Source organism: Notamacropus eugenii, chromosome 1 (genome assembly GCF_028372415.1).
Source record: "Notamacropus eugenii isolate mMacEug1 chromosome 1, mMacEug1.pri_v2, whole genome shotgun sequence".
In the NCBI taxonomy this organism is placed as follows: Eukaryota; Metazoa; Chordata; class Mammalia; order Diprotodontia; family Macropodidae; genus Notamacropus; species Notamacropus eugenii.
In genome coordinates, this window is record NC_092872.1 from 532,338,562 (window position 1) to 532,363,507 (window position 24,946).

Below are 24,946 nucleotides of genomic sequence, written 5' to 3' on the forward strand. Positions count from 1 at the left end.
CAGATGAGCTCTTCAAATCCTTCTAACTGTAAGATTCTGAGTTCAGATGAGCTCTTCAAATCCTTCTAACTGTAAGATTCTGATTCTGAGGCTGAAATTCAGTGTCTGTTATGAATTGGAGTTTGGAAGGCAATTCACATACCAATAGAATGCTTGTGTAAGAAGCTATTTGAAAGCTACTGTTTCAAATCCAACTGACAATCATTTATTTTGATTTAGATCCTTTCCCATGGTACTCAGAGGGAGATAATTTAGGAGTATCCTGTTTTAAACAGCTAATCTCTAAGTAAGGGAGTGGGTCACAGAGGGCCAGAAGTGAGAAAATGCTGTATAACATTTTAAAAGCAACTTAAAGGTGCCCTAAGAGTCAAGGAGGAGACATTACTTTCCCTTGAAAGTGAATCACCAGATGACGAGACCATTGCCTGCAGTCACACCACAAGTGAGCGAGTGAATGGGGCAGTTCAGGGAAGAGCCTGGTCTGGGCTGATTGTTGGAGAATTGGATCTGAGTCTGAATCCCAGCTCTGTCACTTGACTTCTCCTGTCTGCTTGGTTAAGTTACCTAGCATCTCTGGGCCTCAGTTTCCTCATCTGTAAAATGAGGAATTGGACTAGATGGCCTCTAAGGTCCCTTCTAGCCCTAGATCTATGATCTAATGACTTTATGAACTAAAAGATACTATATAAACTACTTAGAATACATTACTCTTAGGATGCAGAGAGAGAACTTGGTCTCAGTTTCCTCATCTGTAAAATGAAGAAGTTGGTCTAGATGCCTTCTAAGGTCTCTTCCAGCTGCAAATCTATGATCTTTAATGTATTTATCTTTGGACTATTCTACTCTTCTCTAGATGAACCAAGCCTTCTTTGTGACAGTCCACTCCCTTTATTGTTATATATGGGCAGGTTAGTGGGTAGCCAAGTGTTGCAGTGGATAGAGTATCTGACATAGTCAAGAAAGCCTTAATTCAGACCCTTCCTAGTTATACAACCCTGAGCACATCGCTTATCCCCTCTAACCCTCAGTTTTCCCATCTGTAAATTGGAATAACAGAAGTACCCTTCCTCACAAGGTATGAGGATCAAATGAGATAATATATATGAAGTCCTTTGCAAACCTAAGGACTACGTAAACACCAGTTATTATTACTATTATTTTTAATGTTGCCCTTCTCAGTAGCCCCAAAAGCAAGACCAGAAATATCTCCTTGCTGAGAGGGCCTTCTACCCATGCTCTGGACATATTTTTCTTCCTTGCCTGCTTTGCTGATTAGATTTCAAACAGGATTGGTAGGACTGATACCATTAAGTGAAAAGTTAACTCCTTTGGAAACAGCCTAAATAGTCTGGATTCCATTTTTTTAAAGCCTCAGATTCCATTGAGATGAAACACTGAGTGCCACATGGATTGGGTTTCAAGAATCAAGAATCAGAACATCAAGTACTAGGGCTTCAGGAGAACCCCAGCTTGTTTGAGAGGAAAGGGAGAGGGGAGAGAGGCAGGAGGTCCAGCAACATTGAGGCAAGAATGACTCGTTAATAAAATCAGAAAACTTTCCTCAGCCCATGAGGCTGCTCTAGTCACACTAGATTGCATGCTGTAGGGGCTGTACTGAGGCCATTAGAGGGGGGATATTTCCCATGCCCCACCCCCTCCTTGTACATCACAAGAATCCTGTGTTTGGAACAACTGTCCCCTTCCCTCTTTATTTCCAGTACTTTCTTGAGACTCAGAGAAGCCCCAGGACAATTTTTATGGACTGGCACAGCTGTCACAGAGGAAAGGGAGAAATGAAAATGCAAAGGCCAAGGGAGCCTCATTATGAATCCCAGAAAGACTTACTGAGAAGGTGCTGAGCCAGCGGGAGAAATGTTCCTCAGGTATGGAGAGAGAGGAGAAGTGATGCTATCAATTCACCTTGACTTGGCTAGAATTACAAAATAGACACTTTTGCATTGGCAGGGCCAGTAGAGAGATGTCCACAGGACTTGAAGAGGTCCCTGTTTGAATATAGTGTGGGACTGCGGGGCCCCAGTTAAAAAACAAAAAGAGTAAATAGCCTCTCCCTGTTCATGAAGTGCTAAAACACTATTATCCCCTCCTCTGGTTCAGCTGCTGGAAAGCCAGTGCCAACCCCTGGGGAAAAGGAGTAACTGCCAGGAAGCATCTGTAGCAGGGAGAAAAAAAAAACCCTAAATTCATCCTGGCCCAATGGGTGAACAAATCATAATACTGTCTTTTTCGGAGCTGGCATTATTTCCTGGAAAATGAACATTTGTGTCTGCTAAAAGAGAGAAGAACAGCAGAGCAATTTAGAGACAGCTATAGTAGTGATAATGAAAAACTGAGCTTCCCTAGGGAACCCCTTATTATGCCCCATACTAAAGCCCTAACCAAGACATTACTGTGAATCACCGAGATGGTTCAATTCTCCTTTAGAATGGGTGGAAAGTGAGATAAACCAGAAGGGAAAAAGGGGTTTCTAAAAGCTCCCTAAGGCCTTGAGTAGTTTCTGCTTTCTTTGGTATGTAAATAAAATTTGTTCTATGTGTGATGCATTGTGAACCTGAATTCTTATAAGGGGACCTTTTGTCTACCCTTGTGAGGAGTGCTATGCATTAAATATTCCCAGTTGCCACCTAGTGAGGTCAAATGATCCAGAGAAATGAGATGTCCTCAGGAGGGGGCCTTTGATTTGAAATTTGTAAACATAATTATTGTATAACACTTTGGGTCTTTCATTGTGCTAGGTGCTGAGGGGCTATAAAGAATTTACGATATGACTCCTCCCTACAGGAAGCCTGTAATTTAGTTGGAGAATGTAGTATATGCAATAAAGTGATTAATGGGTAGTGGGTAGGGGAGAGTGGAGTGGTGTAGAGCATTAAGAATTCTTCAACATTGAGTTCCTAGACATATGGTTCCTGGACTTAGCCATTGAGAGATTATGATATGATATGATATGATATGATATGATATGATATGATATGATTCCTCAGGAGAGGGGAACCCAAAGAATAAATATTGGAAATCCCTGAATCCTAGCCTTCTGAAAAGAGTAGCTAGAATTCCTGAAATCTCAACCCTTTGAGCAATGACAAGAATTCCTGGTCTGAGGACTTAACACTTAGATCTGGAGTTGGAGAAGCCTAGGAGAAAGGAGGAAAAACTCGAATGTTGCATTTTGCTAGTACTATGAGTTATTTGAATTGAAGTTCCATTGGAAGAAGATTGCCTCTCTAACAACCCCAAGTTCATTTCCCTTTTGGGAGAAGCTAAGATCTTATGATAGTATTTTAAGGCTAGAGAGTTATATAAGTTTCCAGTGTTAGCAAGTTTCATTTAAAATTTAACATCAACTGTCTTTTACAAATGAGTTGGAGAGGGGGATCAAACTCATCTCATTAGTTACCTCAGTCCCTGGGAGGAGTGGGGTCATGCTTAAAATCTTTATTACAAAGCATTTGCCTCACTGAGTTCATTTCAATTGAAATATAGCAAATGGATAAATTGCTGTTGCTTTCTTTTACTTGCTTCCGACCTATGCTGGGTTGCAGAGGGTTGTACTTCATTCTTTTTACTGCCTAGGCCAGCGATAAAAGTTTGCATGGACTTCATCTAGCTCCCAGACCTTTAGTGGTTTGCTTTTCCAAACTTTTGAGGCTCACTAGGTTATAGCTATCTCCAATACTCCTTCCCCTATGAGGAGGAAAGAATAAACATAAAGAGGAAAATAATAGTGACTATATATCAGCACTAGATGGGGAGGGCGGGAGGCCTCTTCCTATCTGGAGGCTTCCAGCATTTCCCTCTAACCTAAACTATGGCACAAGTAAGATAGAAAGTAAAAGAAGCATGATTCTCATTTTGACCAGTTGGGGGCTTGTGGTTGCAGCCCAGTTCTAGCTCAATAGCAAGAATATCTCTTTGCTATATCTCTTTGCCAATAAGAACCATTTACAGAATGTCCATGCATGCTGAGATTGCAATCAGAACAGAAGCCTTCCCTCCATTACACCTTCGGGAATCAGGTTCCCAAGTCTCTTCCCTGTGGGTTAGCAGCAGGACATACTGGGTATGCTCCAAAGATGGAGCTCTATTGGCCATGTGGCTATTGTACCTTGAGATTTTGCACAGCAACTAGAGACCTTTTCCATTATCTGTGGACATTTAGATATGAACTTTATTTTTAAGTTCCCAGAGAAAACTGAGGGGCAAAATGAGCTAAAGAGACATAATTTGAAGTAGCCCCTCAAGACCAAACTCAATGTATAACACTAGGACTTAAGGTACTTTTTATGTGTCCAAACAACAATAGCTTATGCTTCATATGGAACTTTATAGTTACTTTCCTCACAAGAACTTTGTATGAGAGGTAGTACAAATGTTACATCCACTTTACAAATGAAAGAACAGACTCAAAGAATTTGTCTAAGATTTCCCAACTAGTAAACAGCAGGGACCCTACTGGAATCCTGGCAGTTTTTAGAGCATTTACAAACATTAGCTTAGCTATTAGTACTATAAATAGGAGATCTTTCTCCAATAACCAATGAAAGAATATACTATTATTACCTGCTACAATCAATTAACATTAATCATAATAATCTTGACATTCTTGATAAAAATGGAACCAGAAGAGGGAAGGAAGTTGCAATTAAATGGAAGCATGACTCACAGGTTCTCCTTGAAGAGGTAAATAAAAGGATTGGCAGAAATGGTTTTATTTTGCATCCAAAGGCAACAGCACATTATTTCATGGGATATTTCTTATTTCATATTGCAGCGCTCATAATAATAAGTGTTTATCAAAAGTACATCACAAAAGTAATTGTAGCTTATATACCATGCATTATAAAGGATGATTAAGGAGAAAAATTCTATAAAGTGCTAGAGAAGACCCTCCAAATTCAATCAACATAATCTTTTATCCTGGGTGATTTCAAAGCAGAGGGAGACAAGGACAACCAAAAGTACATTGGGAAAATATGGCTCAGGAATAAGATAGACCAAAGAAATGAAGACTACACACAGAAACTTCACTCTTATACATGAAGCATATTTCATTCAAGAAAAAAATCAGAGAGCATATGTTGAGCTCTGAATAACATCACCAAAAACAAGATTGATTTTACTTTAATGATTAGAAGAGGATTTTTTACTGACAGGATAATCATTCTTAAATCAATTGTCTGTGTGCAATGGAACTACTGACTTGTTAGAGAAAAGATCAAAACTAATATAAAGTTTTAAAAAGAATTAAAAGGAAGAAAGGATATGGCATATAATTAAAAACAAACTCCAAACTAAGCTTTTAAACAAGTTATGACACTAAGGAAAATGGAAAGTGGAGGTGACATCGATTATGACAATTTCATGTAGAAATTTGACCAATATGGATCAGTTGTTACAGCTTAAACTCCTTATTTGGTGAACACTTAGCTTATGTGCCAAGTAGAGCAAGGACAACCAAGGGCCACGCTGGTCTAGAGTATAAGTTTAGTTCTACAATCTTGTGGGAAAGGATAGTGGAAGAGTATGAACATTATTAACTCACAAAACAATGAATAGAAGGAAGGGGAAATCAACTTCAGAAATGGAATTTAATAAAGTTATCTTATTTAAGGATGAAACTGGAAGGCAACAAACATATAAAAGATGGAAAAGATCTGACAAGATTTTTATAACAAACTCTTTTCACCACCACAGCCTCTAACATCCCAGTTCCATCCCAGAAAAAGTATAAATGGAATAGTAAATAGAAAGCAGAAAAAAAGCTACATCTAAGAATACTGCAATATTGATAGATGAGATTATTAAATTGTTCAATGATCTCTGAAAGACTATGATGAAAGAGAAAGGTACTGCAGTATTTTTAAAAAATCAGTTGTTTTTCTGATTTTCAAAAAAGAGAATGAACTTTATAAACTGTAGGCTAGTTAGCTTGACTCTGATTCCTGGTGGCATTCTATTATTAAAGGAAAGGTTAAAGAACACCTAGAAAAGAAGCAGTGATCAATAAGAGTCACAAAGCCATATATAAAACATATTATAGCATACTACTCACATTCTTTTTTCTTTTCTTTTTTTTCCACTGCAGCTAATATAATTTGCCTAGGTCTTAGCAAAGAATTTAACAAAGTCTAACATGTTCTTTAGGTGAAAAGATGGAGAGATGGAAGTTAGCCAATAGTGCAGTTAGGTGGATTTGGAATTGGTTATATGATTGGACCCAAAGAGTAGTCATTAATAGCTTGGTGTCAACTAGGGAGAAGTACCCAGGAATCTAGTAGGTCATGTGTTTTTAACGTTTTTATTTCTTCCTTGGATAAAAACATAGGCTTAAACTCCTTGAGAAGTCCATCTACACTCTCTTAATTTTCTGCCAACCTTACTTCCAAACTCATCATTCAACTAAAACTGCTCTCTCCAAAGATACCAACAATCTTTTGATTGCTAAGTCTAATGGTCTGCTCTTCATCCTCATCTTTTCTGACTTCTCTGAATCCTTTGACACTGTCAATCAACCCTCTTCTCCTTGATAGATTCTCTCTAGATTTCTGGGTCACTACTCTATCTTGGATCTCCTGTCAATTGATCCTGCTAATTTTCCTTTGCAGTATCTTCATCCAGGTCATGCCTGCTAACAGTAGTTGTCTGCCAGGACTCTTCTTTTCTTCTTTTATACTATTTTCATCAATTCCTATGGATTCATTTATTTTCAATATGCTGATAATTCTCAAACCTACTTATTTAACACTACCCTCTCATTGAACCTCTAGTCACACATATGCAACTGCCTCCTGGAAATTTCAAATTGGATGTCTGCTAGGTATCTTAAACTCAACATTCCCAAAACTGAACTCATTATCTTTTCCCCCAAACCCTCCCCTCTTCCTAATTTTCCTATTACCATGGAAGAATATACCATCCTACAAGTCTCCTAGGCTCCCATCTTCAACTCTTTCTCACCCCTCATATCCAATCAGTTGCCAACTCCTGTCCATCTCACCTTCAGAATATGTCTTGCATATGGCTCCTTCTCTCCTCTGACACTGAAACCATCCTGACACAGGCTCGAATGCCTGGACTATTGATCTCCCTACCTAAAGTATCTCCCCTCTCCAGTCCTCCTCCATGCAGCTGTCAAATTGATTTTCCTAAAGCTCAAGTTCCCCTTCCCCATTCAATCAACTTCAGTGACTCCTTATTAATCCTAGAGGATAAAATCAGATCAAACCTGTTTGGCTTTGAAAACTCTTCATAAACTGCTCTTCCCATCTCCAGTCTTTTTTATATCTTACTCTTTTCCATGTACCGGAATACATGGATCCAGTGACACTTGCTGTTTCCCCAATAAGACACTTCATTTCCTGATTCAAAGACAAGACATTCAAGGCAAGCTGGCTGTTTTCTAGGCCAGGAATTCCCTCCGTCCCCTTCTCTACTTCGCTATTTTCCTGGCTTCTTTTAAATCCCAGCTAGAATCCCACCTTGTGCAAGAAGCCTTTCCATATCCTCCTTAATGCTAATTCATTACCTCTGTTAATTACCTCTAATTTATCCTTTATAATATCTTATTTGTACATAGTTGCCTGCATGTTGTCTTTCCCATTAGTCTGTGGGAGGAGATTGTTGGCTTTCTTTGTATCTCGGCACACCAAACAATAATTGTTTGCTGACATTGTCTAGATGATGTGCTTATTAAATTTATAGACAGCTCATATATCAAATGATAGATTTCAGCATCCAAAACTTCTTAGTAGTTAGACTATGGGGTTAAATTAAATAAGTTGAAATATAATAAGAATAAGCATAAAGTTGTTATGCTTGGTTTAAAAAAATAACTACACAAGTACAAAATGGAAAGGGGCATGACTAAAAAGTAGTTCACTTGAAAGAGGTTGAGATGGGGTTAGTTCATGGTTTTCAAGTTCCATAAGAATCAATAGTGTGGTAGCTAAAAAGGTTAATGAAATCTTAGTCTGCAGGACTGCGGTAGTGATTTATTGCTCTACCATGCCCTGTCCACAACACATCTGGAGCTAAGTGTTGGAATTGGAAAGACGAGTTCAAATCCTGCTTTAGACATTTACCTAGCCGTGTGACCCCAGGCAAGTCACCAATTTCTCTCAGCCTCATTTTTTTTCATCTGTGAAATGGGAATAATAATAGCATTTACCTCACAGGGTTGTTTTTAGGATCAAATGAGAATAGTGTGTAAAGTGGTAGGTAAATGCTAGTTATTATCATTGTGTTCAAATACCACATTGTAAAGAAAGTGATAAGATGGAAAGAACTCCAAGGATGGCAACAAAGATGGGGAGGGGTCTTGAAATCATGCCATTTGAGGATTAGTTGAGGGATCCTGGAGTGTTTGTCCTAGGGGAAAGAAGATAAGTAGAGCCTGATATCCGTCTACAAGTATTTGGAAGAGGGATGAGACTTGGTTCCCCCAGCCAACCAGGAGACCATCTGGCACACAGCAGGCCAGAGCAACAACACCACCAGGCAAGGCAAAGCATTGCCCCTTCTGCAGGGGAGGGGAGGAAGGGGATGAGGAGTGGGGACCCTGACTTCACCAGCACCACCTATTCTCTGGCCCGGCCCCCCTCCAGCCCCTTAAGGGAAAGAGGAGCAACAGTGCCAGCAGCAGGTCAGATTGGGGGATGCAACAACCTTTGCAACGGTGGGTCTGGGAAGTATGTCCTCCTCCCTGCTGCCTCAGAGAATCCCTCTTCTCCTTAAGTTACAGCTCCAATGCAATCTTCTACATGGCACCTTTTCTGGTCCCCTCAAAGGATAGTATCCTTCCTCTCAAACTGCCTTGTAGTTAACCACTTTGCATTCTGGTTATGTGTATATACATGTGTATGTATATGTATGTATATGTGTATATATGAGTATGTGTGCATATATGTGTATATGTGCATATATGTATATGTGTATATAGATATAGATTCACACACATACATACACATTGTACATGTATATATCTCTATAGATAGATATAGTAATCTCTATGTAACTATATATAGTTATATATAATGATAAGTGCATGTAAAGATATAGTTTGAGAGAAAGAATATAATCCCATTGATGTTAACATATGAGAATTTTTGTTCAGTCATGTATAACTCTTCATGACCCTATTTGGGGTTTTCTTGACAAAGATACTGTAGTAATTTGCTATTTCCTTCTCCAGCTCATTATACAGATGAGGAAACTGAGGCAAACAGAGTTAAGTGTCCTGCCCAGAGTCACACAGCTAGTAAGTGTCTGAAACTAGAGTTGAACTCAGGAAGATGAATCTTCCTGACTCCAGGCCCAGTGCTCTATCCACTGCTGCACCTAGTATTGTTTAATAAATACTTGATGCTTGCTAGCTTGACTGAGTCTGCTTTAACCCCAGAGGGTAGAAATAGGAACGATAACTCGAGTCACAAAGAGGCAGATTTAGGCTTAATGTAAAGTAAAACTTGTTATTTTTTTGGTGGGGGTGGTTGTGGTGGGTATCACAGGATCATAACTTAGAGCTGTAAGGAACCCTTAGGAGCTAATGAATCCAACATCCTCCTTTTACAGGTGAGGGAACTGAGGCCCAAAAAAAGTGAAGTGATTTGTCACACAGGTAGAAAGTGGCAGAAAGAAGATTTCAGTTTGGGGCTTATGACTAAGTCCAGCATTGTTTCCACTCTACCCAAATTATGAATTCACTGGTTTGAGTAATTCCTAGTATGGAAGCTCTTTTCACTGATATAGATCAGCAACTCACCTGTAGGTTACAGCCTTAGAACATTTCCTAGTGTACTGAAAACTTATATGAATTGCCTATAGTCATTGCATATAGTACCTGACAAAGTCAACAACTGAACTCAGGTTTTCCTAACTCTAAGATTGTCTCTGCAGCTGCTGTGTCATGCCATACAACCATTATAGTCATCCAGAAATGAATGGCAATGGCACCCCCTTCTCTTGAGATTTTTGTGTAAGGATTAGATACTCAGTTAGCAAGGGATTCTTGTTCAGCTCTTATTACAGGACCCTTGTGAGGATTAAATGAGAATAATATATGTAAGGTGCTTTGGAAATCTTAAAATGCTATGTAAATGTTAGCTATTACTCCATTATAAGGCCTGTGATAACCCTGCCAATTCCAAGACTGGGATTATTTTCATTGAATCCTAGCTCCCTGGAATCATAGATTTCGATTGTTAGCTGACAAGGGACTTGGAGGTCATCTACTCTAACTCCCTTCATTTTGCAGATGAGGAAGCTGAGACCCACAAAAGTTCATTAACAAGTAAGTGATGTATATCCAGGAGTCTTCCTACTGCAGCATACACTATCACTGTGGGTTTATTTCAGGGGATTATAAATCACATGGAAGTTTTCAGAAAGGGGAATTGCTGCCCTTTCAGACTGAACCTCCCACAAATGCTGTTCCCCAGGTGCCTTGCCTCATGTGACTCTTATCTTGTCCATCAGAGCCACTTTGATTGTTCTAACTGGGCCTAAGCCCATCTTGCATGACAAGTTGCTTATGTGAGCACAGTGGACAGGTGCAGTCATAAGCCCAAAGAAAGACGTGGTTTCCTCAGCCCGGATCAACCTAGATATCTCTGGAAATTTCCTTAAGACGCTTAGCCAGATGGGGACCTTTTGATAACATCAAAAACAGAAGTCAACATGATCCAGACTCACATGTTCCTGAGCGGATTATGATGAACTTTGAGTGTCTACCCAGCTAAGCTGATGTCAGCAGCAGTTTGGCAGGACCTGCTACTGACTCTTTCTCCTTAAGGCAGGAGTCAGGGTCTCCTTCTCCCTTTATCAGTCACTCCAGTAGTCAGACAACCATATAACCAGATTGTCATCCTTGAAGGCAGTCAGAGAGTGAAGCAGTCAGACAGTCAACACCACAGCCCAGTGTCCACTATATGGCAAGTTCAGGATACTGTATCAGGCACTGTGGGGTGATGCGCTCTTTGAACTACCAATGAAAATAATAATAGCTAGCATATATACAGATGTATGTATTTGTATATGTGTATAAAGGTATATAATTGAAACCCTTAAAACACTAAAATAGACAAACAGACAGATAGATAAATACATAGATACATAGACACAGACAGATGATAGACAGACAGACAGACAGATAGATAAATAGATAGTGTTTTAAAGGTTTCAAATCACTTTACATCTGGCCTCAGACACTTACTAGATCTGTGACCCTGGGCAAGTCACTTAATCTGTTTGTCTCAGTTTCCTCATCTGTAAAATGGGGATAGTAATGGAACCTTCCTCCCAGGGTTATTGTGAGCATCAAATGAGATATTTATAAAGTACTTACTACAGAGTCTGTAACACAGAAAATATTATATAAACATTAACCTCTGTCCACACACACAGATATATATATATATATATATATATATATATATATATATATATATATACATCTATATATCTATCCACATATGTATGTTTATATATAGCTCTCCATATATAAGCTATATAAGCTCATTTAATCCTCAAAATAGCTTATTATTTAATGAGCAAGACAAGACAAATTCAAATGTGGGAATCAGTATGAGGCAGTAGAAAGAAATGTGTACCAGTGCTACCATGAAATGGCCTTGTGAACCTGGGCAAAGTCTCTTAATCTCTCTGGGTCTTGTTTTTCTCATCTGTAAAATGGGTAGGGGAAGGGATGAGTTTGATTAGAGAAATGATGTCTAAGGCAAACAGGTACAGTGGATAGAGAACTGGTCTTGGAATTAGGAAGATATGGGTTCAATTCTTACCTCTTATACTTCCTGGTTATGTGAACCTGGTCAAATCACTCAATGCCTCAGGGCCCGAGGTCACTTTCTAAAACTGTAGGTGACAATTCTCCTAAGACAGGCCAGTTGCTGGTTTTGCATCCAATAGAAGGAATTTCTTTACTCAGATTTCCCTATATCCATGAAATCACAGGTCTAGCGTTAAAACTAGAAGTCCTCTTCTAGTTATGAAGTCCTAAGAGTGATGATCTTTTATCCACACACCCAAGTGCCAAGTATCTGAGCAAATGCTGGAGAGAGGCTGGGGACGATGACCAAATTGTTTGGAATACTTGGTACAAAGAGTTTGTCTGGAAGGCAAGTAATTGTGAAGACTTGAATCTTTTGAAGGGGAAGGGGACTTTTTGTTTGTGTTTTCTGGACCTGTGTTTTCCTTCCTACAGGGATCTCCTAGTTAGAAACTTCTCAGTTCCTTCTCTCTAACTTGGTTAGAGAGAGTTGCCTGGGGCCACTGAGAGATAAAGACATTTTACAGTATTACAAAGCCAATATACATCAAAGGCAGAACTTGAATCCGGGTCTTGCTAAATCTAAGACCAGCTTTCCTCCATGAAAGCACTCCAATTCATTCTAGCTCAGATTCAGTCTGTCCCGTTTGTTAATACAAGCATCACAAATGCTCAGATTCCTTAAGAGTCTGGCCAGTATGGCAGATATTAAACTTGTTTTTCTGTGGCTGAAAGAAGGCTCCAGTCGAATTTATTTGAGCAGGATCCGGTATGTAGAATTTTGGAGTCCCAAGTTCTATTATTGTTCCTAATTTCCATATGAAGAAACTGAATTTGAGAGAGATTGAGTGACTGCTCCAGGGTCATACAGTTAAGTAAATGTCTGAGGAAGGATTTGAATTCATGTCTTCTGGACACTCTATCCATTTCTCAACTAGCCACTTCCTCTTAAACCCAGCATGGTTGGGACCATTAAATTTAAGTAGGATTATCTTTAGAATAGAGTCTAGCGCCTTTCTGTCTTGAGTGTTCTAAGGTAGAATTAAGTGTTATTTAACTGCTATGCATTGATGAAAGTCCACCTATTCTCCAAGGACTTAAATTTATATGAAGGAAGTGGGGGATTAGTCGTCTGCGAGAATTCTACAAAAACTAAAAGTCTGGAGGTGTAAAAAGACAGGAATTAAAATGTAAAGCGGAAGACTTTCAGATGAAAAATTAACCTTCCTCAAGCTAGCAAAAGGCTGAGGCTTGAATAGCTTGGAAGAGACCAGTGAAATAATAAGCTTGCCTCCTGGACATAGACTGCATTCAGAACTTTGTCCTCAGGTGCTCATCTACGTAACATTCCCTGAGGTGTAAGGGGGTGGCAGTGACTGAACCAGAACTGAACACCTTAAGGCTAAGTGTAGTGCTTTACACAAGGAATAGGATTTTGGACCTTGAAATATTGTTCAAAAAGAGAGAACGGACCCTCTCCCACTTTTTGCCTGGAGATGAAATGCAATCTTCCCTCTCATGAGGGAGACAAAAGGAAGCAGTTTCTCAGTTAAGAAGACTTCCTACAATTCACCACACACAGTCCTACTCTCCAGCCATCTCCCTCCCTCTGGATAGGAGAGTCTTTTACCTAATCTCGTCAGGAACCAACTCTCTGAGCCACTTTTTGCATTTTCCTTGTTGGGTCTCTTATCAAACCCCTTCTCCCCCTCCTAGCCCCTCTTTAGGTATTTTTTCCCCATTAGAATGTAAGGTCATTTTGGACAGGGACTTTTATTTACTAGTGTTTGCATCTCTAGGTCTGAGCATAATGATGGACACAAAATACAACATTTAGTAAGTCCTCCCTCACTCCTCCCTCTCCCCTCCCTCTTTCTGTTTCTCTCCCTCCTCCCTTCTGTGTCTCTCTGTATCTCCCTCCCCTCCTCTCCCCACCCCGTATCTGAAAACCAGCTGAAAAAAGTGCTACAGTACTACCCAGCTAAGACAATAGATACAGGTAGAAAGACCCTTGTATTCCTATAAGGAGCAATCCCAGGTAAGTCACTTGTCCCTGGGAGGAGCCAAACTGGCTGAGCATCGGAATATTGCATTCATCACCTATGCCACACTGCAACCATCTCTGAATTCAGATGGCTCCGGAGGAGAAAGTGAGGCTGGTGACCTTGGACAGCCCTCCCTAACTCAAATCAAAGTGAACTGCAAGTCATGTCATCATCATTTTCCTGATGTCATGGTCCTCTTCGGAAATGAAGGACAAACACAACACACTCTGCAGCTGAACTTGGTGAAGACCCTTCATAGAGAGAAAAAGGACATTGAGGTCTGGCAGTTTGAAAGTTGTAGGTTGTCTTGGCTATATATGTTCCTTACCATTGTACTTCAAGATCATGCTCACTCTTCCTCCCATGGAACGTGTATGCATTTGTAGGAGAGTGTACCTCTGGTAGTGGGGGACATACTTTGTAATCACTGTACTTGCTATGCCATTTGAGTAAATACTTTTGCTAAAGGATTGAGTTTACTCACTAATTGTTATGAGAGAGCACTATGGTTAGGACAGGTGATCTAGGGTTTATAAGATATTCACCTACATGATTAACCCTAAGAGTCCCTGAAGGGAGTAACCCAGTCTGAGGACTGGACTTGTTGGTATGAGTCAGGGTTGGGCAAATGACATCAAGGAAGTATGTTATTGTATGTAACATTTAAGTAGGTTGTGCAATCATTATTACTCCCATGATAGTGAGGAAACTAAAGCTCAGAGGTTGTGACTTCATAATAAACACTATCAGAGCCAGGATTTGAATCTGGAGCTTCTGATTTCAAGACCAATATTCTTTCCATTGCCACCCTGAGAACCCTGTCAACCTTGAGGTGGAGAAAGCGAAGCTCAGAGAATGTATTTGCCCATGACCAGCTTACATAGCTAGTAATTTTCAGAGCCAAGACAAGAATTTGATATGTTCTGAGTTTGGTCTTGGGAGCAGGACAAAAAAGGCTTACTTTGAGTCTTTTTTTTTTCTGGGCCTTTGGGATCATGTGGTTTCTTCTCAGAATAAATTCTCTAATAAAGCTGAGCTGACACTCCTGAAGTTCTTTCCAATTACAAACGAGCATGCAGTGGTCAAAAGGAAACCCAGAATAACACAAGAGCATATGCAGCAGTGTTTAATAAAAACAGCAGTTGTTTTACTCATGTCTGGCTCTTTGTGACCCCATTTGGGGTTTTCTTGGCAGAGATACTGGAGTAGTTTGCCATTTTCTTCTCCAACTCATTTTACAGATGAGAAAACTGAGGCAAACTGGGTTAAGTGACTTGTCCAGGGTCACAAAGCAAGGCCAGATATGAACTCAGGAAGATGAGTCTTCCTGGCTCCAGGCCTGGCACTCCATCCACTGTACCACCTGGTTACCTAAATCAGGGAAGCAGAGCAGCCCATCTCTAGGCAGCAGCTGTGGCTGATAGCCCTGGAGGGAGGGGTGGGGGAATGTGTTCTGGAGGGGAGAGAAGCAATATCTTTTATTTCCAGCTCTGTGGTTGCCTGTAAGTAGCCTATAAAGTCAGGGAAAGCCTGGCCTTCTGAATTGCTGTTAGACCAGATAATTATGCTGTGGTAGTGAAACTGTGTATTTTGGAAGGGAAAAGAGCAAGGGAGCCAGGTGAGTCAAGAAAAGTCACGTAGAATAGTATAGCTGTAGGGAGTCTAGTTACCTGAGTTTTCTTTTTGTCTGTGATATGGTATGTGTGTATGTGCATGTATGTGTGTGTGTGTCCTATGAAAAGAACTTGTGTGTTGCATTGTGCTGTAAGGTACCTAAGATCTTAGACATGAAATACATCAAAGAACTGAGGGATAGAGATGTCTTTGGGTCACAAAGTCTACAACAGCTCCGTCCTTACACAAATCCTCTGAGTCTTTTCTCATTCTCTCAGCTGTATCTGGGTTGAACAGCTGGGTGGCACAATGGAACCCAATGGATAGAGTACTGGACCTAGAGTCAGGAAGGCTCATCTTCCTGAGTTCAAATATGGCCTCAGACACTGGTTGTGTGACCCTGTGCAAGTCACTTGACCCTATTTGCCTCAGTTTCCTCATCTGTAAAATGAGTTGGAGAAAGATATGGCAAACCACTTCAATATCTCTGCCAAGAAAATCCCAGATGGGGTCATGAAGAGTTGGACATACCTGAAAATAACTACACACACATACACACACACACACACACACACACACACACACACACACACACACACTGCTGGGTTAGAAGTAGTAGGACCTAAATTGTCACAGTTCCTACGTATTAGGAATATGAGAGGAGAGGATCAGACAGATTTGGAAACTACAGGGCTCTGCAGTCATTTTTATTCCCCAAAATTTGCTATGCAATTCTTGGACTAGTCCGTTCTCATGTCTGGACCTGTTTCCTCATCTATTAAAGGAGAGGTTTGGGTTACATCAGTGATTTCCAAACTGTGGTCTACAGAACTCTGAAATGAGGGTTTATGGATTCCCTCAATAACATTCAAGTCTAAAAGCGTCCTGTGGTCAAATTAGTTTGAGAAACACTAGACCAGATGATTTCTGAGGTACCTTTGAACTCTAATATTCTATAGATTAAACTAGCCTTTACACTTCTAAGATCCACCACCAAGTAATCTACTGGAATATAGTGAAAGAAAGAGAATCCTGTCAAGATATTTCACAAATCCATGCAGCAAAGATTTATTTAACAACTCTTTACTCTTAATTTAGCCATAGTTCTAACATACTTATTGGGTTTCTTGCTTACAACATGCTAGAAGTTGCTCCTTGGAATTTAAGGTGCTGGGGCTGCTTGCAGCGGGCAGCTAATCTAGTCATGTAGGTTTTCTTTCTTCCCTCTTCATTATTAATGATTAATTAATTAAACATTAATCAATGATGATCAGACAATAGCACCAAAAAAAGGGCTCCGTGATCCTGATTTATTTCCATGTTGCAACTCACTTGCCTTCCTGACCAATAAACAAGACACGCATAGCCATCTCCTGAGGTGGAGAAGGCAAAGATTTGCCCATTCCCTCCAGAGGGAGGTAACTCAGGAATTTTGAAATCTGTAGTACATGTACCAGCTCAAGGGGGAAGAGCTCATCTTGTTTCTTTAGCCCTTGATACCTCAAGGGAACCAAAGTGCTGGCCTTTCAACTTTTCCAGACTAAATGCAGGTTTCCCCCTGAGATTTCTGTTGGGCATTCCTCCTCTCTGGCTTTGAGTGTAACCCATGTTCCCTTTAAAGGTTCTATGACTGGCCACAATCCCCTCAAATGGCAGCCGCAGAGGACAAGCTAGAGAAGCTGAGAACTTCCTGCTTGGGAAAGATTGCATTTTTCTATTTGCAGAAGCACAGATGTTGACCTTTGATCTCCTCCATTGCCCCTGTGGGCCTCTTAGGCAGTGACTGCCACCATTCTCTTCTCTCTCCTCTGTCACTCTAGTTTCTAGACACAGCAGATCAAAATGGAAAGAGTTTTGGACGTCTCAATTTGAATCTTGACTCTGGTATATACTAATTGTGTCCTAATTCCTCCAATTACTAGCATCTCACTCATCACTTTATATTTATTTTGTATGAATTCCATTTTTACTTAGAATCATAGGATCATAAATTTATGGCAGGAAGGGACCTCAAAAACCAATTAATCCAAGCCTCCCCCAACCCATTATGGAAACTGAAGCCCAGGGATGTCAAGAGACTTGTCCAAGGTCACACAAGTTGCAAGTGTCAGAAGTCTTCAGAGTCAATGCTCTTTCCATAATGCCACCAGTACCATACCATGAACTTGTTTCCCCATAGAATGTGAGCTCCTTACATTCTAATGTAGCATATTTCTATAATCCTGGCTAACAGTAAGATGGAGGCTGAGATTGGTGGATGTCTTGAGCACTGGAGTTCTGAGTTATAGTTGGCTAAGTCAATCCAGCGTACATGCATTAAATTTGGTACCAATATGGTGAGCCCCTCATGGATCCAGTCTGGCACCAATATGATGACTACCCACCCACCTAGGGTCTATCAGGTTGTCTAAAGCAGGGGAACTACCTAGCTCTGGTTAGAAAAGAGTAGGTAGGATCATTACTGGGTTTGGCCACCACTGCTCTTCCAGACTGAGACATCCAGTTTCGAACAACAATAACAGGAAATGTATATGCATATACATGCATACCCAGATACGTCTATGTTTGTGTGCATGTATGTGCTCTTTGAAGGCAAAGACAACTTTACTTTTGTATTTTTGTCCCCAGTGCTTATCACATGGCTTGACACATAGTTGGCACTGGGGAAATCACCTCTAAGTCTCAGTAAAATTAGGGTAATAATGCTTTCACTCTCTACCTTTCAAGTGTTTTTTTTTTCCCCTTGTTTGTGAGGAAAACACTTTAAAAACCTTAAAGTGCCATTCTTTCTCCCTCCCTCCCTCCCTTCCTTCCTTCCGTCCTTTTTTCCTTCCTTCCTTCCTTTCTTCCTTCCTTCCTTCCTTCCTTTCTTCCTTCCTTCCTTCCTTCCTTCCTTCCTTCCTTCCTTCCTTCCTTCCTTCCTTCCTTCCTTCCTTCCTTCCTTCCTTCCTTCCTTCCTTTTCCTTTCCTTTCTTTTCCTATTCTTTCTTTCCCCCACAGCCAAATGACTTCATTCTTATTTTGTCTGTGTTAAGCTCTCCAACAAGAATTAGCTCATTGTAACCCTTGGGGCAATAGAGTAGCCCCATAGGTTCCCTCTGTTTCTGCTGTAAGGGATTTGTATTACTTGAAAATCTAGATGGACAATCATAATTTCTCTGAACTCCTGTTAAGAAAATGTCTAATGTTTAGGCAGATATTCGGTGTCTTGATTTAATTTATATTTATGCCCATCTCTTGTTAACCTCTGACTTCTCTGTGGCTGAAGCCAAATTTGGGTTACCATCAATGTTTGGGTAAAGAAGTATATTGTCATCATCATCAACAGCAGCTAACATTTATATGGTGCTTATTATGTGCCAGGTACTGTATTAAGCACTTTACAAATGTTATCTCATTCAATCCTCACAATAATCCCAGGGGGATAAGTTCTGTTATCACCCCCATTCTACAGATGAGGAAACAGGCAAACAGAGATTTCACTGCTTTATCCAGGGTCACACAACTGGTCAATGTCCGAGGCCAAATGTGAACTTTAGGTTTTCTGATCTCACTATGCCATTATATTGTCTGTTGATGGAATAGAATACAGAATAGAAAATTGGAAGAACATCCTTCTGTCCTTGAGCAGGTGTGTACAAGTGGTGATATCAGTCTATGTCTTCTTTGAGATGCCTGTGGAGCCAATGGTCCTTCTTTCTACTTAATTTTTTCTCCTTCTCTGCCTGTCCTTGGTCTGCTTGTTCCTTCTGGCTCAGATCTGGATGTCTCCACTTCTTCCTTACCAATGCCAGACCCCTTCCTGTGCCCCCAATCTCCAAATTTCTCTTGGGCCCAAACCATGCAGGATACAGTTAGTTCAATGGAAAGTCACTGGATGAAAGTCGTTGGATTTGTATAAGAAAGTAGCAGTGAAGCATTTCCACTGTATACATAAAATACCCTATTGCACTAATACACCCCTATATTATCAGTAGGGGCTAGCGAACTGTTGCTTTTGAATGGATTCAGACCCAGAATACCTTGGACCTAGGACTGCTTGTCAGGCGGGTCCACTTGGAAATTGATGGGTGGATTCCTCCAGGTATTGTAATAGTTATTTTTTATATAGTTTCCTTAGTAGAATATAAGTTCCTGAGAATAGGGATTCTGTCATTTTGTAAACCTTTATTTCATCAATGTCCAGGGAAGTTCATTGTACGTAGAAAAGGGTCAAAAAAGTGTCTGTTGAATTGCATTACAGTAGGTGTGTTAATACTCTTCTAATGGAATATGATGCATAAGAAAGATAAGCAAGAAAGAAGATTTATTTAAAGTGCTAAGAGAAGTTTGTGCAATAGGTATAGCTAAGTCCCTATTAGTGCAAAAAATGAATCCTGTTAAATGATCACATTATTCTAATTTGCATTGCATATTTCCATTGATCTGGGACCAATGATCGTATTTTACATAATTATAACTTTGAATATTGCAAACTTGAGTACATGCAGCCTTTTCATGGGATTCATTGTATATAGATCAAAATTAATGGAGAAAATAGCGAATATTTTTGCCCCAAGAACACATGGAATATTCACCAAAATTGATCATATTCTGGACCACAAAGAAATTAGAGATAAATTTAGAAAGATAGATATTACAATTGTTACCTTTATGTATCATAAAGCAATAATAATAGTAATCAATGCTGAAAATGTGATTCATAGATACCAGGCAAAATGGACATTTAAAAGTTGCTTGTTGCATAATGATTAAGAGAAAAATTGTAGAATCAATGATGTTAAAGAAATTTCATTATGTGACAAGTGGTATAGACTAGGTCTACACTTGGTGGTGCTGCAGGAACATTAACAGTCCACCTTTGGTTCATTCATCTACTTTTCCCAACCTACAGAGAAACAAGATATATGATTAAATCACTAAAAAGCTATGGAGCATGGTTTGGCCAACAGGTGGCACTGCTCTAAATATACCAGCTCAATGATTTAGCCAGAGTGTATTCAGTGAACATGTACTTAGTATGAAGCAGCTAGGTTGCTCAGTGAGTAGATCACTGGACCTTAGGTTAAGAAGACTTGAGTTCAAATCCAGTTTCAGATGCTTACTAGAGCAAGTCACTTATCCTCTGTCTGCCTCAGTTTTCTCAACTATAAAATACTGGGGATAACAATAATAACACCTACCTCCCAGGGCATGCTGTGAGAATCAAATGACATATTTGTAAAGGATTTAGTACAGTTGCTGGAACATAGTAGGTGCTTAATAAATGTTTATTTCCCTCCCTTCCCTTATCCAAAAGGATGCAGTATCTCCACAGGTCATTAGAAGACACTCAGCTTGCTAACTTAGACTCTCTCCTATGCTTCATTAGTCTCCTTGCCTGTCAGCACTTCCTGGATGCTAAGCGGCCTTCAGAAATACACGACTACAAATATAAATATAGAATATCTATTTATATAGAGGCAGCATGGCACAGGGGAAAGAACACCGAGCTTGGAGGTATAGGACCCAAGTTAGAATCCTGGCTCTGATGTTTGTATAATGTTGGGTAAGTCACTTATATAATGTTGTATAACTCACTTGATCTCCCAGGGCCTCAGTTTCCTCATCTGTAAACTAACATCTGAGATCCTTTCCAACTCTAGACCTATGATTCTACCTCAGGATTTGAGATTATAGCCGGCTTTGATTTAGTGCTTTATTTAAGATGTGCAAAGTGCTTTACACCATTTCATTTAAAACAAGCACTTAGCAAACATTTGCTGTGTGCCAGGCACTGTGCCAAGTGTGGTGAAAACAAGGAAGAAAACAAAACCATTTCCTGTCCTTAGGGAGCTGACATTCTAAGGAGGAGATTTTAGAAATGTGTGTATATGTATATATATATATATGAATCAGTGTTTGATTCACACAGCCACCTTGTGAAGTGTGTACCATGGGTAGTATTGAAATGCTGTGGCCAAGGAAAGGCTAGGACAGAGGAGACTTTACATCCCTGAATGTTTATTTTAGCAAATGAGGAAGAAGGGGACATTAAGGAGTGACCTTACAGCTGAAGAAATTAGAAAACAAGTAATATACCAGAAGCAAGTATGAAGAAATTGTTTTGTTTCAACCAAACTGATTGAAAATTAAAAAATAGAATTTTAAAAAATCAAAACAAAATCAACTGACTAAAACCAAAAGAGAAAATAAAATCACAATAAATGAAAGAAAAAAGGAAAATTAAGACCAATGTAAAGACAAACATATGCCAAGTTTAATGAAAAAAGGGACACATAAATAATTTGAGAAAGAAAAAGACAAAAAATACTCATGATAACACATTGAACTAGAATTACAGATGAAAGGGACCTCAGCAACCATCTAATCCTGCCCATGCTCAAAAGAAATAGTTCTTATAAAATACCAGAGGAGTAGAAAATGTAATTGGAAAGCCAAAGAACTCTTATTTTCCATTGCCATGGAAATCCTCTGGTTATCTCCTGTTTATGGGTACTGCGGGGCCTGGGCCAAGTCACCCATGATCATCTGCCACAAATGCTGCCTGACAGTGACTTCTCTGGAACTACCGGTATGCTTGACATCATCGCAAGAAGAAAGAATGAACAACTTGGCTACTCTGAAAGGCATCTGGGTTCTACTTCAGGAGAAGGAATAAGCATTTATATAGAGAAGTAAATGCTTTTATTAACTTTTGCAAAGTACTTATGTTATTTCATTAGATGTTAATAACACTTTAAGACAGATGTTGTTATTATACCCATTTTACAGATAAGAGGCTCATTTGCCTCCCTTGGTTGAGAAATGGTGACCAGGGTCACACAGCTAGTAAATATCTGAAGAAGGAAAAGAACCCAAGTATGACTCAGTATCCACTGAAACCAGAGGAAAAACCATTAATCCCTAATCTATGCCCCCTCCCACCCTGCCATATACACATAGAAAGTCAAATTCTATAATAATCAGAATGTAAAGTTTCACAGTTCTGAGTTTCAATTTTGCATCCATCTAATTAGCTCAGATATTTGAAAACGAAAATATTCACTACTGATGAAACTAGGAAATGGTGCTCTCTTTTTGAAAAACAAAAATGTCAATATATATTGAGTTATAAAAGAAATCAGACCGTTTTAATTCAGTGATTATGCTAATAAGGCTATACTCTAAAAGACAGTGTTAAAAAGGGAAAAAATATGTATCCACACAAAAATATCTGTAGTAGCTTTATTCGTAGTAACACAAAAACTGGAAACATCTTGATGTGTTGGATCCAGCAATTTCAGGCTGACTAAACAGATTGTAGAATATGAATATATGAAATAGTCTACCTTCTCTCCCCCTTCTCAACCCCACCTAGTGCTTGGCACAGTGTCTAGTGTAAAGTAGTTACTTAATAAATGCTTATTAATTGATTGGATGGTTGCAGCATTATTAGAAATGGTGTATATATATATATATATATATATATATATATATATATATATATATATATATATATATATATATATATATATACATATCTCCAAGGAAATATGTTTCAGAGTGAACAAAGTAGAAACTGGACAAAAAAAATTATGATTATATAAATCTTGTATGTAAAAATTACATAGTACGTATTATGTAAAAATTATAATAAAGCAACAAAATGTGGGAAAAAACAGAAGAAAGATCAAGAGAGGACATGGGAACACACAGGCTTAACACACATTGTTATTATTCTGCTAGAGTAAGCAAAATTTAATACATTATAATCTGACATCGATTAATATGATCATTTTAATTTCATTTATTTGAACGGTAATTTGTGTCATTCTACTAAATCAAAAAAAATAAAACGAAGGGTTCAGATTAGGATCTTAAGGTCCTCTAGGTCTCTGTCTATTGGTTTTCTAATTTTTCTAATTTTCTAAATTTCTAATTTTCAATATGTGGTTTGAGAGACCACATCATGTGTTATGGGTGTTTTGTGGCATATGAACAGGGGTGTAATGTGTGAATTCTGAGTGGATAAGCACAAAGTCACCCGCCCAAAAATATTTCCTCCCCTCTACTAAAGTCTTTTTTTCTTTTTCTAGGTAGTTTGACATTTCCATCATCAGAGCCAGTATAAGATGAGACTACAGGAAGAATCACGAGATCTCAGAACTGAAAAGAACCTCAAGATGCCAACCAGCATCTGAAAAAAAAAGTATCTTCTCAACAATATAGATGGTGAAGACTCATCTGATCTTTCTCTGAACGCTGCTAGTAAATAAAAACTTATTACCTTGTAAAAGAGTCTGTTCTACTTTTCTCTATCTCTAATTGTTTATATGTGCACAAAGCCTAAATCCAGTCCTTTGTAACAACACAATTTCCCAAATGCTCTTAACTCTGCCCTCTTGGGCCAAATGGAACAAGTTTAATCCCATTTCCATTTGACAACCCTTCAAACATTTGAAAACAACCCTTCTAAGCTTTCTCTTCTGTAGGCAAAACATCCCCAGATTCTTCAAATGATTCTCAAATGATATGAACTCCAGACCCCTTAGAAATCTGCTCACCCTTTTCTAGATGCTTCTAATTTACCAATATTCTTCCTATAATGTGGTGGTTATTGTTGTTGTGGAGTTGTTTTTCAGTTGTGTCCAACTCTTCATGATCCCATCCGGGCTTTTCTTGGCAAAGATACTGGAGTGGCTTGCCATTTCCTTCTCTAGCTCATTTTGCAGATGAGGAAACCAAGGCAAACAGGATTAAATTACTTGCCCAGACAACGTACAACTAGTACATGTCTGAGGCCAGATTTGAACTCATGCAGATGAGTTTTCTTGATTCCAAACCTAGCTGCCCAGAACTAAATGCACTACTCCAGTTCTGACCAGGAGAGAATGGAACAGAACTGTCAGTCACCTTCCTTGTCTTAGATGCTATGCCTCTCAAAGTGTAGCCTAAGATTACATGAGCTTTCTGGTTGCCATATCACCCTGTTGATTCATTTTGAATGATTCCCATATGGGGTCCACTAAAAATTATCCAATTTTAAACTGCCGTCTAGCCATGCCTTTCCATTTTGTATTTGCAAAGATGCATATTTGAATCTGTGTATTATCTCTTTAAATTAAATTTTATTAGATTGGGTCTGTCTATTCATGGATAAAAAAATGTTAAACAGCATCAGTCATGCAGACATTCCTGGTACATTCAACTAGAGACATCTTCTCAAGCTGACATAAAACAAATAATGACTGTTCTCTATATCTGGCCATTTAACCAGTTCTTAATCTTCATCTAACCCACATCTCTTTATCTCATCCACAACAATAACACAAGAGAATCTGACGATTGTTTAGCTGAAATCCAGATCAACTATATCTATGATATTCCCCTAATCTACCAGTTCAGTAATCCTATCAAAATGATTTTAGTTTAACCATATATTTAATTAACTCTAGAATTTTGCCAGGCATTTAAGCCAAGTTCACTAGGCTTTAGATTGCAGATT

The 24,946-nt window shown here is 39.2% G+C and overlaps 2 long non-coding RNA genes across 3 annotated transcripts in view; one reads left to right on the plus strand and one right to left on the minus strand.

The window, feature by feature from the left end:
- The window catches only part of LOC140520254 (uncharacterized), a 60,316-nt gene that overhangs the window by 30,479 nt on the left and 4,891 nt on the right, over positions 1 to 24,946 (minus strand). The gene's annotated exons all lie outside the window — the stretch shown is intronic.
- On the plus strand, positions 1,307 to 23,737 carry LOC140520255 (uncharacterized). The gene is made up of 2 exons (XR_011972442.1): positions 1,307 to 1,883; positions 23,538 to 23,737. It is a non-coding gene; the product is annotated as an uncharacterized lncRNA (long non-coding RNA).